The sequence below is a fragment of the Heptranchias perlo genome, chromosome 2, assembly GCF_035084215.1.
Source record: "Heptranchias perlo isolate sHepPer1 chromosome 2, sHepPer1.hap1, whole genome shotgun sequence".
Lineage (NCBI taxonomy): Eukaryota > Metazoa > Chordata > Chondrichthyes > Hexanchiformes > Hexanchidae > Heptranchias > Heptranchias perlo.
The window spans coordinates 111,846,591-111,862,592 of NC_090326.1; the positions used below are offsets into that span (position 1 = coordinate 111,846,591).

At 45.0% G+C, this 16,002-nt stretch overlaps 1 protein-coding gene across 2 annotated transcripts in view; it reads left to right on the plus strand.

The window, feature by feature from the left end:
- coa1 (cytochrome C oxidase assembly factor 1) overlaps positions 1 to 16,002 on the plus strand; it is an 80,728-nt gene that overhangs the window by 48,757 nt on the left and 15,969 nt on the right. For both annotated transcript variants that reach the window (XM_068005807.1, XM_068005816.1), the window contains exon 2: positions 12,982 to 13,075. The gene's annotated coding sequence lies outside the window, so the exon portion shown is untranslated. The remainder of the gene's footprint in view (positions 1 to 12,981; positions 13,076 to 16,002) is intronic.

The window sequence follows — 16,002 nt, forward strand, 5'->3', positions numbered from 1 at the left end:
GACCGTGAAAGAGATGCATGAGAGGGTGAGTATGAGACAGAACCATGAGATTGTATGAGGATTGGGTTGAGTGGTAGTAGTGGGATGAGTACTGGTGAGGTGAGTAAGTGCAGGTAAGATGAGGATGAGGTTTGAGTGGGTGTGAGGGGTGATGTGACAGAGTAGTGTTGGCAGTGCAGAAGGAGATGTGGGGTGGGGGCGGTGATGTGGTAGACGGAGTGTAGGGGAATGAGTAAGTGTACTCACTTTGTCTGACCTACTTAGGTCATTGACGCGCCTCCTACACTGTATGCAGGTGCGTGATATGTTGGTGGTGCTGGTGACCTCCTCTGCCACCTCGAGCCAGGCCTTCGTGGTGGCAGAGGCAGGCCAATTCCTCCCGTCAGCCGGGGAGAAGATCTCTGTCCTCCCCCTCCTCCTCACCCCATTCACTAGGACCTGGAGTGAGGCATCATTAAACCTGGGAGCAGCCTACCCCCTGGGCAGCTCCATGCTGTAATTTTGGCTCCTTTCTGCAGCATCAGTCAGTGGAGGACTGCCCCTTTACATAGGGCTCCTCCAGCTGACAACCTATGATGCGGGTGCGCAGTCCGCCCACTGCACAGCTTTTCAGCGCGAAACCCAGTAGCTAAGGTAAGTGGCTTCAATTTACTTACGATCACGTGGGGAACCTACCGATTTTACTGGGCAGGTTACCCATGCGCCCAGTCGACCCCCCCCCCCCCAAGTGGCAACTCTCCTCCCTCCTAACAAAAGGCCCTTTGTGTCCTCCTCGCAACTTGCTTTTCCACCTATCTTTGTATCCTCAGCAAATTTGGCCACAAGACACTCTGTTCCTTCATTCAAGTCATTGATATATATTGTAAATAGTTGAGGCCCCAGCACTGAGCCCTGCGGCACCCCACTAGTTACAGATTGCCATTGTGAAAATGACCCTTTTATCCCGACTCTTTGTTTTCTGTTAGTTAGCCAATCCTCTATCCATGCCAGTATATTACCCCCAACACCATGAGCTCTTAGAAACATAGAAAATAGGAGCAGGAGAAGGCCATTCAGCCCTTTGCGCCTGCACCGCCATTCAATATGATCATGGCTGATCCTTTATCTCAATACCATATTCCCGCTCTCTCCCCATACCCCTTGATGCCTTTTGTGTCGAGAAATCTATCTATCTCCTTCTTAAATATATTCAGTGACTTGGCCTTCACAGCCTTCTGTGGTAGAGAATTCCACAGGTTCACCACCCTCTGAGTGAAGAAATTTCTCCTCATCTCAGTCCGAAATGGCCTACCCCGTATCCTTTTTTTTAATATTCGTTCATGGGATGTGGGCGTCGCTGGCGAGGCCAGCATTTATTGCCCATCCCTAATTGCCCTCAAGAAGGTGGTGGTGAGCCGCCTTCTTGAACCGCTGCAGTCCGTGTGGTGACGATTCTCCCACAGTGCTGTTAGGAAGGGGGTTCCAGGATTTTGACCCAGCGACAATGAAGGAACGGCGATATATTTCCAAGTCGGGATGGTGTGTGACTTGGAGGGGAACGTGCAGGTGGTGTTGTTCCCATGTGCCTGCTGCTCTTGTCCTTCTAGATGGTAGAGGTCGCGGGTTTGGGAGGTGCTGTCGAAGAAGCCTCGGCGAGTTGCTGCAGTGCATCCTGTGGATGGTACACACTGCAGCCACAGTGCGCCGGTGGTGAAGGGGGTGCCAATCAAGCGGGCTGCTTTATCTTGGATGGTGTCGAGCTTCTTGAGTGTTGTTGGAGCTGCACTCATCCAAGCAAGTGGAGAGTATTCCATCACACTCCTGACTTGTGCCTTGTAGATGGTGGAAAGGCTTTGGGGAGTCAGGAGGTGAGTCACTCGCCGCAGAATACCCAGCCTCTGAACTGCTCTCGTAGCCACGGTATTTATATGGCTGGTCCAGTTAAGTTTCTGGTCAATGGTGACCCCCAGGATGTTGATGATGGGGGATTCGGCGATGGTAATGCCGTTGAATGTCAAGGGGAGGTGGTTAGACTCTCTCTTGTTGGAGATGGTCATTGCCTGGCACTTATCTGGCGCGAATGTTACTTGCCACTTATGAGCCCAAGCCTGGATGTTGTCCAGGTCTTGCTGCATGCGGGCTCGGACTGCTTCATTATTTGAGGGGTTGCGAATGGAACTGAACACTGTGCAGTCATCAGCGAACATCCCCATTTCTGACCTTATGATGGAGGGAAGGTCATTGATGAAGCAGCTGAAGATGGTTGGGCCTAGGACACTGCCCTGAGGAACTCCTGCAGCAATGTCCTGGGGCTGAGATGATTGGCCTCCAACAACCACTACCATCTTCCTTTGTGCTAGGTATGACTCCAGCCACTGGAGAGTTTTCCCCCTGATTCCCATTGACTTCAATTTTACTAGGGCTCCTTGATGCCACACTCGGTCAAATGCTGCCTTGATGTCAAGGGCAGTCACTCTCACCTCACCTCTGGAATTCAGCTCTTTTGTCCATGTTTGGACCAAGGCTGTAATGAGGTCTGGAGCCGAGTGGTCCTGGCGGAACCCAAACTGAGCATCGGTTAGCAGGTTATTGGTGAGTAAGTGCCGCTTGATAGCACTGTCGACGACACCTTCCATCACTTTGCTGATGATCGAGAGTAGACTGATGGGGCGGTAATTGGCCGGATTGGATTTGTCGTGCTTTTTGTGGACAGGACATACCTGGGCAATTTTCCACATTGTCGGGTAGATGCCAGTGTTGCAGCTGTACTGGAACAGCTTGGCTAGAGGCGCAGCTAGTTCTGGAGCACAAGTCTTCAGCACTACAGCCGGGATGTTGTCGGGGCCCATAGCCTTTGCTGTATCCAGTGCACTCAGCCGTTTCTTGGTATCATGTGGAGTGAATCGAATTGGCCGAAGACTGGCTTCCGTGATGGTGGGGATATCGGGAGGAGGCCGAGATGGATCATCCACTCGGCACTTCTGGCTGAAGATGGTTGCAAATGCTTCAGCCTGGTCTTTTGCACTCACGTGCTGGACTCCGTCATCATTGAGGATGGGGATGTTTGCAGAGCCTCCTCCTCCCGTTAGTTGTTTAATTGTCCACCACCATTCACAACTGGATGTGGCAGGACTGCAGAGCTTTGATCTGATCCGTTGGTTGTGGAATCGCTTAGCTCTGTCTATAGCATGTTGTTTCCGCTGTTTAGCATGCATGTAGTCCTGAGCTGTAGCTTCACCAGGTTGGCACCTCATTTTTAGGTATGCCTGGTGCTCCTGGCATGCTCTTCTACACTCCTCATTGAACCAGGGTTGATCCCCTGGCTTGTTGGTAATGGTAGAGTGAGGAATATGCCGGGCCATGAGGTTACAGATTGTGCTGGACTACAATTCTGCTGCTGCTGATGGCCCACAGCGCCTCATGGATGCCCAGTTTTGAGCTGCTAGATCTGTTCTGAATCTATCCCATTTAGCACGGTGGTAGTGCCACACAACACGTTGGATGGTGTCCTCAGTGCGAAGACGGGACTTCATCTCCACGAGGACTGTGCGGTGGTCACTCCTACCAATACTGTCATGGACAGATGCATTTGCGACAGGTAGATTGGTGAGGACGAGGTCAAGTAAGTTTTTCCCTCGTGTTGGTTCGCTCACCACCTGCCGCAGGCCCAGTCTGGCAGCTATGTCCTTCAGGACTCGGCCAGCTCGGTCAGTAGTGGTGCTACCGAGCCACTCTTGGTGATGGACATTGAAGTCCCCCACCCAGAGTACATTTTGTGCCCTTGCCAGCCTCAGTGCTTCCTCCAAGTGGTGCTCAACATGGAGGAGGACTGATTCATCAGCTGAGGGAGGACGGTAGGTGGTAATCAGCAGGAGGTTTCCTTGCCCATGTTTGACCTGATGCCATGAGATTTCATGGGGTCCAGAGTCAATGTTGAGTACTCCCAGGGCCACTCCCTCCTGACTGTATGTCACTGTACCGCCACCTCTGGTGGGTCTGTCCTGCCGGTGGGACAGGACATACCCAGGGATGGTGATGGAAGAATCTGGGACGTTGGCTGAAAGGTATGATTCTGTGAGTATGGCTATGTCAGGCTGTTGCTTGACTAGTCTGTGGGACAGCTCTCCCAATTTTGGCACAAGTCCCCAGATGTTAGTAAGGAGGACCTTGCAGGGTCGACTGGGCTTGGTTTGCCGTTGTCGTGTCCGGTGCCTACTGGTCCGATGCCAGGTGGTCCGTCCGGTTTTATTCTTATTCGTAGCGAGATTTTACAACTGACTGGCTTGCTCGGCCATTTCAGAGGGCAATTAAGAATCAACCACATTGCTGTGGGTCTGGAATCACATATAGGCCAGACCGGGTAAGGACGGCAGGCTTCCTTCCCTAAAGGACATTAGTGAACCAGATGGGTTTTTACGACAATCCGGTAGTTTCATGGCCATTATTACTGATTCTAGTATTTTAATTCCAGATTTTTTTATTTAATTAATTGAATTTAATTAATTAATTGAATTTAAATTCACCAGCTGCCGTGCTGGGATTTGAACTCATGACTATGGATTTTAGTTCAGGCCTCTGGATTACTCGTCCAGTAACATAACCACTATGCTACCGTACCTGTATGTGACCCTTCGTTCTGGACCCTCCAGCCAGGGGAAACATCCTCCCTGCATCCAGTCTGTCTAGCCCTGTCAGAATTTTATATGTTTCAATGAGATCCCCTCTCATTCTTCTAAACTCGAGTGAATACAGATCTAGTCGACCCAGTCTCTCCTCATACGACAGTCCTGCTATCCCAGGAATCAGTCTGGTGAACCTTCATTGCACTCCCTCTATGGCAAGTATATCCTTTCTTAGGTAAGGAGACCAAAACTGCACACAATACTCCAGGTCTTGTCTCACCAAGGCCCTGTATAACTGCAGTAAGACATCCTTGCTTCTGTACTCAAATCCTCTTGCGATGAAGGCCAACATACCATTTGCCTTCCTAACTGCTTGCTGCGCCTGCATGTTTGCTTTCAGTGACTGGTGTACAAGGACATCCAGGTTCCTTTGTACATCAACATTTCCCAATCTATCACCATTTAAATAATACTCTGCCTTTCTGTTTTTCCTTCCGAAGTGGGTAACTTCACATTTATCCACATTATACTGTATCTGCCTTGTATTTGCCCACTCACTCAACTTGTCTAAATTGCCTTGAAGCCTCTTTACATCCTCCTCACAATTCACAGTCCCACCTAGTTTTGTGTCGTCAGCAAACTTGGAAATACTACATTTGGTTCCCTCATCCAAATCATTGATATATATTGTGAATAGCTGGGGCCCAAGCACTGATCCCTGCGGTACTCCATTAGTCACTGCCTGCCACCCCGAAAAAGAACCATTTATTCCTACTCTCTGTTTCCTGTCTGTTAACCAATTTTCAATCCTTGCCAGTATATTACCCCCAATCCCATGTGCTTTAATTTTGCACACTAACCTCTTATGTGGGACTTTATCAGAGGCCTTCTGAAAATCCAAATACACCACATCCACTGGTTCTCCCTTATCTATTCTATCACTTACATCCTCAAAAAACTCCAGTAGGTTTGTCAAACATGATTTCCCTTTCAGAAATCCATGTTGACTTTGTCTAATGCCGTTGATATTTTCTAAATGTCCTGTTATCACATCCTTTATAATAGACTCTAGCATTTTCCCTACTACTGATGTTAGGCTAACCGGTCTGTAATTCCCTGTTTTCTCTCTCCCTCCTTTTTTAAATAGTGGGATTACATTTTCCACCCTCCAATCTGCAGGAACTGTTCCATAATCTATAGAATTTTGGAAGATGACAACCAATGCATCCATTATTTCCATGGCTACCTCTTTTAGTATTCTGGGATGCAGATTATCTTGTGCAGTAACCTTTTATGTGGCACCTTATCGAATGCTTTTTGGAAATCCAAATATACTGTATCCATTGGTTCCCCTTTATCCACCCTGCCCATTACTTCCTCAAAGAACTCTAATAAATTTGTCAGACACGATTTCCCCTTCATAAAACCATGTTGGGGCAGCACACAGCAGCAGCAATCAAGGTCAAATTTGGTCCAGAGTTCACTGAAAGCTAGAGAAGATGTTCTATTTCATCAAAAAAGTTTAAATCTTTATTTTTGGCAGTAGAAGAAACAAGGGAGAAGAGGCCCGTTATTTTTATCATAGTGATCGTGTGCTAGTGATATGTTTTGGTGTATTTTATCCGATTTTGTCATGTGCTTGTAATCAAACGAAGAAAGATTTATCAAACACTTTTTTGTGAAGACGCTGCCCATTCAAGAGTCGCTAGCTGAGCTCTGTAGCACAATCAACCTAGACTATAATGTTATAATTAAAACAGTAGGGACCACATTCGAAGAATGGGTTGCTTTGGATTGTGATTCAGCCTGAGGCCAGATACAGTCAGGGTACACTAATGAATGCAATAACTGTAGTTAACTATCATTATATAACTAATAGTCTGCTTGTGACCTCAATGTATTGCTTTGTATTCAGGTCATGCGACTTTTACAACTATATGGTGCAAATGATTGTAAACCATTCCTTTCGACACTTTATTTTCTTGTTAATTTATCTTGTCTCTTTCTCTCCATTCCAGCTTACTATTTGTGTGTTCCTCCAGAGTAAATGGTATAGAAATTCTAAGTCTTATCAGAATATATTGCTGAGCAATCTGATCTCAAACTAAAAATTGAAAACAAACTGCACTGAGAAGGGAGCACATGGTTTGGCAGTACGGGATTTTGCAGACCAAGAGTATGGGAGAACTTGGAGGGGTTCCACAATCTCAACGTTCCTGGTTACAGGGTTTTCAGACGAGAGAGAGAAGGGGATAAAAAAGGAGGGGCGGTAGCAATTTTGGTTAAAGAAACAATTACAGCTGTGAGGAGGGATGATATGTTAGAAGGATCATCAATCAAATGAGGCCATATGGGTTGAGCTAAGAAACAAAAAAGGGGCAGTCATACTACTGGGATTGTACTATAGACCCCCAAACAGTCAGAGGGAGATAGAAAAGCAAATTTCTGAGAAGTGCAAAAACAGTCAGGCAGTAATAGTAGGGGATTTCAACTATCCTAATATTAACTGAGACACAAATAGTGTGGAGGGTATAGAGGGCGCAAAATTCTTAAATTGCATTCAGGACAACTTTTTCAGCCAGTACATAGCAAGCCCAACAAGCGAGGGGGCAGTTCTGGATTTAGTTTTAGGAAATGAGGCTGGGCAGGTGGAAGGAGTATCAGCGGATGAGCAATTTGGTGGTAGTGATCATAATTCAGTTACTTTTAGCATAGTTGTGAAAAAGGACAAAGGTAGAACAGGAGTTAAAGTTCTCAATTGGGGAAAGGCCATTTTTACTAAACTAAGAAGTGATTAAGAAAAAGTGGACTGGAATGTGCGAGCAGTGGGAGGCATTCAAGGGGTGCAGAATAAACATGTTCCTACAAAGAAAAAGGATGAGGCAGCCAAATCTAGAGCCCCCTGGATGTCAAGGAGCATACAGGGTAAGATAAGGCAGAAAAGGAAAGCTTATGTCAGACACCGAGAACTCAATACTACAGAAAGCCTAGAGGAGTATAAAAAGTGCAGGGATGAAATTAAAAAGGAAATTAGGAAAGCAGAGAGGGCATGAAAAAATATTGGCAAGTAAAATCAAGGAAAACCCAAAGAAGTTTTATAAATACATTAACAGCAAGAGGATAACTAAGGAAAGAGTAGGGCCTATTCGAGACCAAAAAGGTAACCTACGTGTGGAGACGGAAGATGTTGGTATGGTTCTTAATGAATACTTTGCCATAAGACCATAAGAAATAGGAGCAGGAGGAGGCCATTCGGCCCCTCGAACCTGCTCCGCCATTTAATGAGATCATGGCTGATCTGATTTTTACCTCAACTCCACTTTCCCGCCTTTTCCCCACATCCTTTGACTCCCTTGCTGATCAAAAATTTGTCCAACTCAGCCTTGAATGTATTCAATGACTCAGCCTCCACAGCTTTTTTGGGGTAAAGAATTCCAAAGATTCACGACCCTCTGGAAGAAGAAATTCCTCCTAATTTCTGTCTTAAACGGGTGACCTCTTATTCTGAGACTATGCCCCCTAGTTTTAGATTCCCCCATGAGGGGTAACATCCTCTCAGCAACTACCCTATCGAGTCCCCTCAGAACCTTGTATGTTACAATAAGATCTCCTCTCATTCTTCTAAACTCCAATGAGTATAGACTCAACCTGTTCAATCTTTCCTCATAAGACAACCCTTCCATACCAGGAATCAACCTAGTGAACCTTCTCTGAACTTCCTCCAATGCAAGTATGTCCTTCCTTAAATAAGGGCACCAGAACTGTACGCAGTACTCCAGGTGTGCTCTCACCAGCACCCTGTACAGTTGTAGCATGACTTCCTTGCTTTTATACTCCATCCCCCTAGAAATAAAGGCCAATATTCCGTTTGCCTTCCGGATAATCCGGGAAGAATTAACAGTCACTTGGACGAGTGTGGATTGATTAGGGAAAGCCAGCAGGGATTTGTTAAAGGCAAATCATGTTTAACCAATTTGATAGTTTTTTGATGAGGTAACAGAGAGGGGCAATGCAGTTGACGTGGTGCATATGGATTTTCAAAAAGCGTTTGATAAAGTGCCACATGGTAGGCTTGCTATTAAGATTGCGGGCCATGGAATAAAGGGGGCAATAGCAACATGGATACAGAATTGGCTAAATGATAGGAAACAGAGACTAGTGGTGAACAGTTGTTTTTCGGACTGGAGGGAGGTGTACAGTGGTGTTCCCCAGGGGTCGGTGCAGGGACCACTGCATTTCTTGATATATATCAATGACTTGGACTTGGGAGTACAGGGCACAATTTCAAAATTTGCAGGTGACACAAAACTTGGAAGGGTAGTGAACAGTGAGGAGGATAGTGATAGACATCAAGAGGATATAGGCACGCTGGTGGCATGGGCGGACACGTGGCAGATGAAGTTTAATGCGGAAAAATGCGAGGTGATGCATTTCGGTAGGAAAAATGAGGAGAGGCAATATAAACTAGAGGGCACAATTCTAAAAGGAGTAGTGGAACAGAGGGATCTGGGCGTATATGTGCACAAAACTTTGAAAGTGGCAGGGCAGGTTGAGAAAGCAGTTAAAAAAAGCATACGGGATCCTGGGCTTTATAAATAGAGGCATAGAGTACAAAAGCAAGGAAGTCATGATTAACTTTTATAAAACACTGGTTCGGCCACAACTGGAGTATTGTCTCCAGTTCTGGGCACCGCACTTTCGGAAAGATGTGAAGGCCTTAGAGAGGGTGGAGAGGAGATTTACTAGAATGATTCCAGGGATGACGGACTTAAATTACGTGGATAAACTGGAGAAGCTGGGATTGTTCTCCTTGGAACACAGACGGTTACGAGGAGATTTGATAGAGGTATTCAAAATCATGAAGGGTCTAGACAGAGTAGATAGAGAGAAACTGTTCCTATTGGCAGAAAGGTCAAGAGCCAGAGGGCATAGATTTAACGTAATTGGCAAAAGAACCAAAGGTGATATGAGGATAACTTTTTCACACAGCGAGTGGTTAGGATCTGGAATGCACTGTCTGAGGGGGTGGTGGAGGCAGATTCAATCGTCGCTTTTAAAAGGGAACTGGATAAGTACTTGAAACAAAAAAATGTGCAGGGCCACGGGGATAGGGCTGGGCAGTGGGACTAGTTGGATTGCTCGTGCATAGACCCGGTGAGGACTCGAAGTGCCGAAAGGCCTCCTTCCATGCTGTAACCTTTCTATGATTCTATAAGAATTTGCAGATGATACAAAAATTGGCCATGTGGTTGATAGTGAGGAGGAAAGCTGTAAACTGCAGGAAGATATCAATGGGCTGGTCAGGTGGGCAGAAAAATGGCAAATGCAATTCAATCCAGAGAAGTGTGAGGCACTGCATTTGGGGAGGGCAAACAAGGCAAGAGGGTACACAATAAATGGGAGGATACTGAAAGATGTAGAGGAAGTGAGGGACCTTGGAGCGCATGTCCACAGATCCCTGAAGATAGCAGGACAGGTAGATGAGGTGATGAAGAAGGCATATGGAATACTTTCCTTTATTAGCCAAAGCATAGACTATAAGAGCAGGGAGATTATGCTGGAACTGTATAAAACACTGGTTAGGCCACAGCTTGAGTACTGCGTACAGTTCTGGTCACCACAATACAGGAAGGATGTAATTGCACTAGAGAGAGTACAGAGGAGATTTACAAGGATATTGCCAGGACTGGAGAATTTTAGCTATGAGGAAAGATTGGATAGGCTGGGGTTGTTCTCTTTGGAGCAGAGGAGGCTGAGGGGTGATTTAATCGAGGTATATAAAATTATGAGGGGCCTAGATAGTGTGGCTAGGAAGGAGCTATTTCCCTTAGCAGAGAGGTCAATAACCAGAGGCCAAGATTTAAAGTGACTGATAGAAGGATTAGAGGGGAGCTGAAGAAATATGTTTTCACCCAGAGGGTGGTGGGGGTCTGGAACTCACTGCCTGAAAGGGTGGTAGAGGCAGAAACCCTCAACTTTAAAAAGTACCTGGATGTGCAGCTGAAGTGCTGTAACCTACAAGGTTACGGACCAAGTGCTGGAACGTGGGATTAGGCTGGGTGGCTCATTTTCGGCCAGAACGGACACGATGAGCCGAATGGCCTCCTTCTGTGCCGTAAATTTTCTATGATCTAGGAGCACTGCAAAGAAGGACGATGTCAACACTGGGAAGATTGTGGGATCCTGGGGCAGAAGAGTCCTGGATTCTGGGAGCATGTCGTGATCTGGAATCCTCGCTAACAATATTGGCGTCTAGGAGTACTGGGAGTGTAGTCTCGGGGTTGTGAGCATTGAGGGGGTTCCAGAATCTGAGAGTGAAGGGAAGTCCATAGAAGGCAGGGTCCTGGAGCAACAGTGCCACCTAGCGGGAGGAGGCCTGCAATTACAGCATGACAGGCAGATATCGACATAGACTTTTCTCATTAAATATTGTCATAGAGTTCCCCATTATAAAGTGATAAATTAACATAAGGAATTCCCATTATAAATGTTAACATAAAAAGCATGACTCAAAAAACCATTGCACAGGAAGTAAGGTTAATGTAGAGAGGAATTATATGCCATATCGTAGAATCATAGAATGGTTATAGCACAGAAGGAGGCTATTTGGCCCGTCGAGCCTATGCCGCCTCTCTGTAAGAGCAATCCAGCTGGTCCCACTCCCCCGCCCTTTCCCCGTAACCCTGCAAAATTTTTCCTTCACGTTCTTATCCAATTCCATTTTGAAAGCCATGATTGAATCCGCCTCCATCACCCTTTCAGGCAGCGTATTCCAGATCATAACCACTCACTGCGTAAAAAAGTTTTTCCTCATGTGGCCTTTGGTTCTTTTGCTGATCACCGTAAATCTGTGTCCTCTGATTCTTGACCCTTCTGCCAATGGGAATTGCTTCTCTCTATCTACTTTGTCTAGACCCTTCATGATTTTAAACGCCTCTATCAAATCTTGTCTCAACCTTTTCTGCTCTAAGGAGAACAACCCCAGCTTCTCCAGTCTATCCACGTAACTGAAATTCCTCATCCCTGGAACCATTCTAGTAAATCTTTTCTGCACCTTCTCTAAGGCCCTCACATCCTTCCTAAAGTGAGGTGCCCAGAACTGGACACAATACTCCAGTTGTGGCCGAACCAGTGTTTTATAAAGGTTCATCATAACTTCCTTGCTTTTGTACTCTATGCCTCTATGCAAAACATTATAGATATAGATGCAGAACCCTTTTAAAGCATGAGGCGATCATGTTGATGCATCTCGTGAAAGTTTCCACACTCCATAAACTCAAACTGTGGCATCCTGGAGATTACAGGTGCAAGTGTAATCTCCAGGATTCCTTTTAGCTGACAAAAGTGATACTGTGGGGAGAAGTATCAACTTCAGACTCAGACCTCCAATTAGAAACATTAATGAAGGTGCTCAAAGACACAAAAGGAATTTTTATAAGTAAGTCTAGTCACAATATTGTAAAATATATCATTTTATTCTGTTAGTTGGCAAGCTGATGGGAAAAATGGCAATCAAAAATGTTTTCAAAAGTATTTTGAGCAATTTGGTGGATTTGTTTTTCTGTTTTTGTTCGGTATAATTTTCCTGAGTATTCATACTTATGTGTTTTTAAGGTAAGCCAATCAAAAAGTGTGACAGGTCAGTGCTATTGTACCAAGAGCCAGAGAGACCCTGCCACTGGCACAGATTGAGACAGATCCTGATACTGTGTTAACAGCACAGAGGTAGAGAGGTACTGGCACTGAGGTAGAGAGACAGACACTAGGGTAGCACAGGGTGAGAAAAGCAATGAATACAAAGAGCTCTAGTACTGACTAGTGAGAGAGAGAGAGAAACTCTGGCACTGAGTGAGCAAGATCCTAGCACTGATATTTTGTAGAAGAGGCATTGGCATTGTGTGTAAGACTCCAATAATGGCACTTTAAAAGGAAGTTGCACTGAGTAAGTGACACCCTGCCACTGTGAGAGGGAAAAACTGGCACTTTGTATATGTGAGCAAAGCTACAGGACATCACTACTATATATTTTTTAAAAGTTGGTTCAAATTTCAGGTCATCCTGATTGAAGAACTGTCAAAATAATGACCTGAAAATTTATGCTATGGACCTTTCATAGGTCTCCGACTATTGCGGCATCACTGTGTATAACAAATTCTAAGAAGAACCTTTGTAACACTATAATGGTAATGGGTATTCTGATATTAGTTCATCAAGAGCCCTCGCTAGAAACTGGGGCCAGGAGAGCTTGTTTTAATTTGTAAGACTTTGTGTCTAATTCCCGAATCCAAAGGTTTTGTTGCCAATCATTATATTAGTACCTTGTTACCCCCAGTTGTATGTATCTAAATTAAACATGTTATGCTTTTGTTTCAACTTACAGATTTTGAAGAGGAATATACTTGTGGTAACGTGGCTGAGATAGATCCTTTACTTGCAATCTGAAAATAATCATTATCACTGCAGCAAAATTTAAGGTCAGTCACTTGCAGTAACTCGGGTTTATTTGCATAGCTGGCAGCAGGATTGGAACCTGCCCAGAGTTGTACAGAAACAAACCTGGAGTAGTTTGTCAGGATTACATAATCACATAATACATAATTCAAATGTAAATTATTTCTGACCTGAAGTTATAAAGTTCTGATGGGTATATACAGGTCAGATAGTCACTATGACAAATTCCATGGTATTGTCACTGTATATAGGCAGATGATGGCTATCTCTGTGCTCTGTATAAATGTAAAGCTAAGACTGTGAAACGTGTAAGCTGGCCACCTGGCTCCAGCATGTTTATCTCCAGGAGATAGTTCTAGTCTTTGATTTCTGTACAGTATTACTGTGTTAATTAAGCTAGGAAGGCATTGATTGGGTGGTGTGAACAATACCCTCTTGTGGATCATTCAACCTGGACTTAGGTCCATCAGAGGAAGCATTAAGCCATTTATAACATTCTTATATCCACCTGAATTTGCCACGCATTCCAGACAGTTCAAAGGCCATTAGGACATTTATGCCTCTGGCCTGAGAGAAAGAAAAAGATTAAGCCATATGAACATGGGAACGAGGGTGGTTCTGCGAGGAACTGAACTGCTAACTGGTGCCGGTGTGTGTAACAGTATGGAGGTAAAGAGACTTACATTCAGTGCTGACAGGAGCAGAATGTAGTTTTAAACATGCTTTTATTGTTGCCATTGTCCACAACCTTGTGCTGTTCTGTATATGCCCTACTTGTTTATTTCAAAGAAAGAAAGACTTGCATTTATAAAGCGCATTTCATGACCTCAGGATGTCCCAAAGCACTTTACAGCCAATTTGTGTTGATAGGATTCAGGTGAGGGAAAATTATAAATCTCAAGAGGAAAGTCAAGGCCATAGAGCTGCGAAGCGATTTGGGTAAAGCTAAGTAGAGTGTGACAGGAAGGGACAGAGAGGTAGGATTGTAAGAGTCCTAAAGGGTACAAGGGGCAGACAACCACGGGACCGCAGCTGCTGGTTTCTAGAGGACACGCAGTGAGATTGTGCAAGAGGCAAAATACCTTAAAGTCACTGGTGGCAGTGAGTTGTGAGAGAAACCCATCCTGTGACTTTTGGTGGAAGTAGTTGGATTTTATCACATGCTGGCTTGAACAAGCTGTTTAAAACTAATTCAGATTATTTTATAACCAGGAGATAATATGAGCCACACAAGAAAGTAAATAAGATGTACTAAAATTGCATGTGGGAGTGAGCTGTGATAGATCCTCGTCCCATGCAGCCACTTCATTTAGTGGGGTATTTGTTGGGGGAAATTAATTAGCAGGTAACAGGATAGTTTTTAAAAAAAGGTTTAGGAACACTATTGATGTTTGTTAAATTATTATTACAAAAGTAACAGGTTACAAACCTTTAAAAAATGACTAGTTAATAATTACATAAGACAGGTGTCACTCATGTTATTACATGTCTACAGTGTGACACATGTATAGAGAATAGATGTTATGTGACAACTAACATTTATATAGTGCCTTTAACATAGTAAAACATCCCAATACTTTGGGATTCAAATATGGAGTTGCGGGAAAGATGCACGGATTTGGGAGGCGACAACCTGTTCAAGGATTTTGGAGAGGAAAGGGAGGTTGGAGATGGGCCGGTAGTTTGCAAGAACCTTCACCACACGGACTGCAGCGGTTCAAGAAGGCGGCTCACCACCACCTTGTCAAGGGCAGTTAGGAATGGGCAATAGATGCTGGCCTTGCCAGCGATGCCCACATCCCATTAATGAATAAAACAACAGGACAGAGGAGTCCAGGGTGGTTTTTTTGAGGAGGGGGGTGATGACGACAGATTTGAAGGGGAGGAGGACAATACCTGAGGAGATGAAACCGTTAACAATATCAGCTAACATGGAGGCCTGGAAGGGAAGTTGGGTGGTCAGTAGCTTGGTGGAAATAGGGTCGAGGGAGCAGGAGGTGGGTCATATGGTCAAGATGAGCTCAGAGAGGGTATGAGGGAAGATAGGAGAAAAACTAGGGAAAGATGCGAGTTCAGGCCTAGGGCAGTATATTTAGGCCACAGCTCTTTGAAGTGCACGTGTGTGTGGTCATCGGGGAAGACAGATTCAGGCAGACCTGACTCCCTTCAGTCACACTCACTAGCTTGGCTCACACCTGAAGAATGGCCACCTGTGCAAGGTATTGGAAAGCTGCTGGTCCCATCGAACTGTGCCCCAGCAGGAGTCATTGCCATCAGGAGAGAACATTGGAAAACATTGTGGGGAATCCAGTTTTGGTTAAAAGTCTTCTGAAAACTTGGTCTTTACCACATGCTAAACGGTGGAAGCAACATGCTATAGACAGAGCTAAGTGATTCCACAACCAATGGATCAGATCAAAGCTCTGCAGTTCTGCCACATCCAGTCGTGAATGGTGGTGGACAATTAAACAACTAACGGGAGGAAGAGGCTCTGTGAACATCCCATCCTCAATGATGGCAGAGTCATGTATGCTAGGCTACAATCCCACAGGTACCCTCCAGTTCATTTGCCAAAATGGCCATTTTTCATTTCTGGACTTAGAAGATGAGTTTCGCTGTAGGGGGCATAACAGCATAGCCCAATGACCACACATATAGACTTTGTCATTTGATAGACATCAGGAATGGGAGCCCTAGCTGATTTTTCCCTCTTCAAACCAGACAACTAGACAAATTATAGTGCATCTATTGGCAGCCCATCTGAGATTGAGTAATTCAGCATGTTGGGGCTGTGGGATAATGTGCATCACTCCACATAGCCTAAAGTTTCTGAAAACAGTTGTTTTAGAATCTGATCATTTTCCCAGATTGCTTTATTCATACCACAGTTATATCTGGTACAAGTATTGATACAGAATGTGGGAACCTGATGAAGCTACAGCACAGGACT